The following is a 5,991-nucleotide window of genomic DNA, read 5'->3' as shown; positions in this document are numbered from 1 at the left end:
TCATTGAGAAAGACACTCCTGAAGTGTTAATCACCTTCTTGATATCAAGGACCTCTTTAGTCTGCTTCTGTAATAGCTTGAGAATCTCTTTATTTGAGAATAACTGTCTGGTTGTGACGAAGGATTCTCCTTTGTAGGGACGAGACAATGCCTTCCCTAACCCTCTAGGTGTAAGGACCATGGAAGTACCACGAACCAAGCCCGATTTCTTATTATATGATGCGAGAAACTCATCACAAAGGGCTGGATCGTCTGGAATCAAGGGGAGTGAAGTAGCCACAAAAGATGTAAGGCCAGCTTTCGCAATAGGCTCAAAAGTCAGTAGGGAAGAATAATCCCTACTGATCAATGGAACATACCGAAAAGGAGGAGGAGCTTGAGGTGCCATTCAGATGGAATATACACACACATCACACACACAGACAATCACAATGAATGCTTGCAAAACAACAGAATATCTATAAAAAAGAAATTGATATGAATAAGCACACACAAACGTGACTAACCAACTAACCACCCAAAACAATCCACATCCTAGAAAAAATTCGGCATGACCCCTACACATATGCAACCGAAAGCTTCATGCTATGCAACAAACATGCACCCAAGACCCAGTGTCAGGTAGAAAAGAAAACTTCAGACCGCACCCATAATTGTATCAGACAATCAAACCATAATACCTCAATAACCTTCTCAGGACATAACCAAAACTTCTATAAGCAAAGACAGCTCGAAAGACTGCACGTGCCTATCCCACGAAACGTATTTATTGAAAAGGAAAAAAAGCACAATGAGGGGAATGATTTTAGTGAAGGGTTCATTTTAATAAATTATTAACAATGCTTGAAATTTTATTAGGTTGTAAACCTTAATAAGAAAACGGCGGTTCATTTTTAAATTTTTAGTTACAATTTATTAATATGAAATGGTGCTTTTAACGAGTCTCGGACTTCAATACCCAGACTCAGGTCTCTAAATACATATTCATTGATTAAAAATTTAATGTGTCTGAAGCGCTTTTCTTTTTCAGCGTGTGCATTTTTATGACGGCTGGTTCATTTTTATTTAAAATTAAGGTGCCTTTGAAGCGCATATAGCCCCTGCAAAGTGAACGGCGGGTTGATTTCAATTTATTAGAAAAATGTGTGTTTGGCGCGAGTGTGCGTGCCATGGTGGTGCTTAGGATTCATTTTAAGGATTAATTGTAAATTTTGGGATAGTGAAAAATAAAAAATAAGAAGGGAAAAAGAAAAATACCTAGAAGTGGGTATATGTGTATGCAATGAAATGGAATGTGCACATCTCAATCCCAAGATGCAAGTCAGCAGTCCAAAAAGGAAAAAAAAACTACGAATTGAAAATGATATGACATGTCAAGGCAAGGTTATTGAAAGTATATTCATTTAGTGTGTGTGATTTATTTTGTTTTTGGTTTTTTGTTGATTGTGTTATTAGGTTATTATTTATTTTTTAATTTTTTTAATTTATTGGTGTGTGTGTTTTTTTTAAATATGATTAAAATGGAATAAATGAGACACATGAATATAATATTGTAAATTTTGATGGTGAGATTTCAGTAGTCCACTATGAATAAAAACTAGACCATCAAATTTCAACAATGTTTTCGAATTTATCTAGTATTTTTCAACTTATTTCTAGAATTGAAAATGAATTTTCCATGAATTTAGGTATTAAATTTAGCATTTTTACCTTAAAATAAAAGTTGGACCATTTGGTAAAGCATTTTCAACATGTGGAACGTTCTAGAAATATTCAAATGGGTAGGTGGAATTTTTTGATTTTTTTTAAATTGATTTTTAAATGAATTTTATTCAAATTTCAATGGATTTCGAAGGATTTTTAATATTTGTAATTTATCTGCAATTTATTTTTTGCATTTCAACTAGGAAAATAAACCAAAATATTTTCTAATTTGGTAAAGGTTTTTCAACTTTTTGTTTTTTAATTGAAATTTTTATAATTTTTAAGGAATTTTTAGATTTTTAGGTGTTTTCTCGGGTCTTTAATCGGGTTTTGAAATTAAAAAAGGTACCTAGAACTCCGTGTGAACAGCTGTATGGAAATGGCTGAGCACGCACCACCGCACGGACAAGTCCGGATGCGTGTCCTCTGGCGTGATTACTCGCAACAACCACCAACACCACGACCATGTACTACGACGTATAATCAAGCACGGGGAAGACCCGCAAATCGCACCAAAAAGTCAACCATGGCGTGCGAAGGGGGGTGTAATAGGGGTTTAGGGTTCAAGGGGCTTAGGTAGGGAGTGGAACAAGGGCTTAGGGAGGGGATCCAAAAGTAGAGGAGGGGGCAAGGGTAGGGGACCAAAGTGAGGGGGGAGGGTGAAATTGGGGGGTTGGCATCCAAGGCGGGGAGGGTGGTGTGAACTAGACGGGCCACCGTTTCAAGGGTAGGCGGGCGTGATGGAGGGGAGGGAGAAGGTGCGGCGAGACGTGAAGGAGGGGAAGGAAGGTGAAGGTGTGAAGGAGAGGGAGGGAGCATTGCGGGAGGAGGAGGCGTAAAGAGGGAGGGGAGGCGAGAAGGAGAGGGAGGGAGTGCTATAAGAGGAGGAGGGAGAGGAGGCATGAAGAGGGAAGGGAGGTGTGAAGGAGAGGGAGGGAGGGGTAGGCGAGGTGGGCGTGAAGGAGAGGGAGGGAGAAGGACCTACGCGACGACCGGACGGTTGGTAAGTGGGTGTTGTTTTTTTTCTTTCTTTCTTTCTTTCTTTATTCTTTCTGTATTTCGTGATGTGGTGGTGTGTATGTGTATGTGTGTTTTTTCTTTTTTGTTTTTAAAAAAAATAAAGGTGTTCCTTTTTTGTTTTGGGTTTGTTTGTTAGCATTGTTTTTTTTGTTGTTTTTAGTTTTTTGTGTGCTTTTTGTTTTTTGTTTTTATTTTGTTTGGTTTTGGTTTTGGTTTTTCTTTATTTTTTGGGATTTTTTGGTTTTTTTTTTTGTTTTTTTTATTTTTTTTTAATGTAGGGTTTTTTTTTCATTTTTAAATAAATCCATGAAAAGTTGAGCACACCCCCGTCCCGCGCGCATGCACGGGGTGGGAGGAAAGAGAAATTGTGTCGGCGAGATCAGATGGGCTATGATGGCGACACGTGAAACACAGATGCCACGAGGCGTCCCGAGGTGCTTAAAATCGAAAACACACGCGTTCACGCGTGACACGAGAGACACAGCTACATGTCAAGAGGAAGAAAAATAAAACCTAAACCGTACACCGGATCGAAAGACCATAAAAAGGAAAAATGTGATGATAGATGAGGGAAAGATGACGGAAAAATGCGACATGGGTGTCGAGAGGAAATCAGGGTATTCACATGGAAAAAATATGAAAAATGGCTCCAAAAATACATACGGGGATTAATATTGAAAAATTCGCTCGTCGGAGCGCAAGGCAGAAAAAGAAAAAATATGCAAAATAACGTGCCCGACAAACCTATCACGTCAAAACATGGTTTCGACCGAGAGAGAACTCGTTCACATGGAAAAAACCCAAAAAACGTGTTCACGGTTTTTTCCATGTGATTTTAGTAAAGGGTTCATTTTAATAAATTGTTAACAATGCTTGAAATTTTATTAGGTTGTAAACCTTAATAAGAAAACGACGGCTCATTTTTAAATTATTAGTTACAATTTATTAATGTGAAATAGTGCTTTTAAAGAATCCCGGACTTCGATACCCAGACTCATGTCTCTAAATGCATATTCATTGATTAAAAATTTAATGTGTCTGAAACACTTTTCCTTTTCAGCGTGTGCATTTTTATAACGACTGGTTTATTTTTATTTAAAATTAAGGTACCTCTGAAGCGCACATAGCGCATGCAAAGTGAATGGCGAGTTGATTTTAATTTATTAGAAAAAGGTGTGTTTGGCGCGAGCACGCGTGCCATGGTTGCGTTTAGAATTCATTTTAAGAATTAATCGTGAATTTTTTAATAGCAAAAAATAAAAAATAGGAAGAAAAAAAAAACCTAGAAGTGGGTATATGTGTATGCAATGAAATGGAATGCACATGTCTCAATCCCAAGATGCAAGTCAGCAATTCAAAAAGGAAAAAAAACTACGAACTAAAAATTTATATGACACGTCAAGGCAAGGTTAGTGGAAGTATATTCGTTTGGTATGCGCGATTTATTTTATTTTTGGTTTTTTTTAACTTTATTGTTAGGTTATTATTTATTTTAAATTTTTTAAAATTTATTTGTGTGTGTGTTTTTTTAATATAATTAAAATGGAATAAATGAGACACATGAATATATTGTAATTTTTGATGGTGAGATTTTAGCAGTCCACCGTGAATAAAAACTAGACCATCAAAATTTAAAAAATGTTTTTGGATTTATCTAGTATTTTTCAGCTTATTTTTGGAATTGAAAATGATTTTTCCATGAATTTAGGTATTGAATTTAGCGTTTTTATCTTAAAATAAAAGTTAGACCATTTGGCAAAGCATTTTCAATATGTGGAACATCCTAGAAATATTTACATGAGTAGGTGGAATTTTTTGATATTTTTTTGAAATTATTTTTCATTTTAATTAATTTTTAATGAATGTTATTCAATTTTCAATGGATTTTGAAGGATTTTAAATATTTGTAATTTATCAGCAATTTATCTTTTGCATTTCAACCATGAAAATAAACTAGAAAATTTTCCAATTTAGTAAAGGTTTTTTCAACTATTTTTTATAGGCCAGGACAAGTTCACCTTCTTTGAACTCCTTGTGCATGAAATGTCATGATAGGCCTTGTGTCACACTTGAGTGGTTTCCATGCACTATAGAGCCATCTTGCGAGTCTTGTCTAAACAGTCCAAGTGTAGGAAGTGGCATTGCAATGACTCATCATCTCCCAAGCATTCTTTAACTGCCACTCGCAAAGAGAGCAATTCCAGCTCAACAGGGAAGACGGCTTCTATATCATACACTAGCTTAAAAGGGGTCTGCCCTGTAGCTGCCTTATGGGAGGTTCCGTACGCCCAGAGGGCCTCTGTAATTCAATCATCCCAGTCACGACGATGTGCGGCAATCGTCCTTGTTAGGATCGAGCAAAGGATGCAATTGGTGACTTCAACTTGGCCATTGGCTCTAGGATAGTAAGGAGTGGACTTGTGATGGCGAATCTTATACAGTTCTGTCAACTCTTTCATGATCTTGTTAAGGAAATGAGTACCTCTATCACTTACCAACTCGAGGGGACTGCCAAAACGGGTGATAATATTTTCGTACATGAACAGGACTACGTTGTTGCCATCATCCCACTTTAGAGCTTTAGCTTCACATCACTTTGTGACATAATCCGTACATACTAAGATGTATCTGTTTTGCTTCCGTTTGGTAGGCGGATCAATGGGACCCAATAAATCAACCCCCCACTTCTCAAACGGCTTTAGGGGAAGAATAGGTTGCAGTGGCATGGCACTTGTTTTGGTGGGTTTCCCCATTCACTGACAAGCATCGCATCTCTTGCAATAGTCATATGCATCCTTGTGGAGGGTCAACCACCAGTATCCTGCTAATAGAGTCTTTCTGGCTATTGCTTCTCCTACGAAGTGTCCACCACATGGTTCATCATGGCATGCTTTCAATACTATGCCGATTTCGTCTCCTGCAACACATCTTCGTAATAATTCATATTTGCCTCTCTTGTACAGTGCACCGCCTAGCAAAGTGTAGGGAGCTGATTCTAATAGAAGCTTCTTCTTCTCATAGCTTGAGATGCCAAGAGGATATTGTTGAGTTTTTAGAAGGTTGGCTATGTCTGCATGCCATGGAGTAACTGTTTTTAACTAGAAACAAGAAAGTATCAAGAAGGTCTGGATCATCCTATTCCTCTTCTGCAGTTTGAGGGATCCGTGGCAGATGATCGGCTAGGACATGGGAATGACCAGGCTTAGTGACCACTTCAAAATCGAACTCCTGGAATAGGAGCAACCATCTCATCAGTCATCCTTTGAC

The sequence above is a fragment of the Lygodium microphyllum genome, chromosome 22 (assembly GCF_053477565.2).
Source record: "Lygodium microphyllum isolate KBCC chromosome 22, Lygodium_microphyllum_v1.1.10, whole genome shotgun sequence".
Lineage (NCBI taxonomy): Eukaryota > Viridiplantae > Streptophyta > Polypodiopsida > Schizaeales > Lygodiaceae > Lygodium > Lygodium microphyllum.
This window is presented reverse-complemented; position numbering follows the sequence as displayed.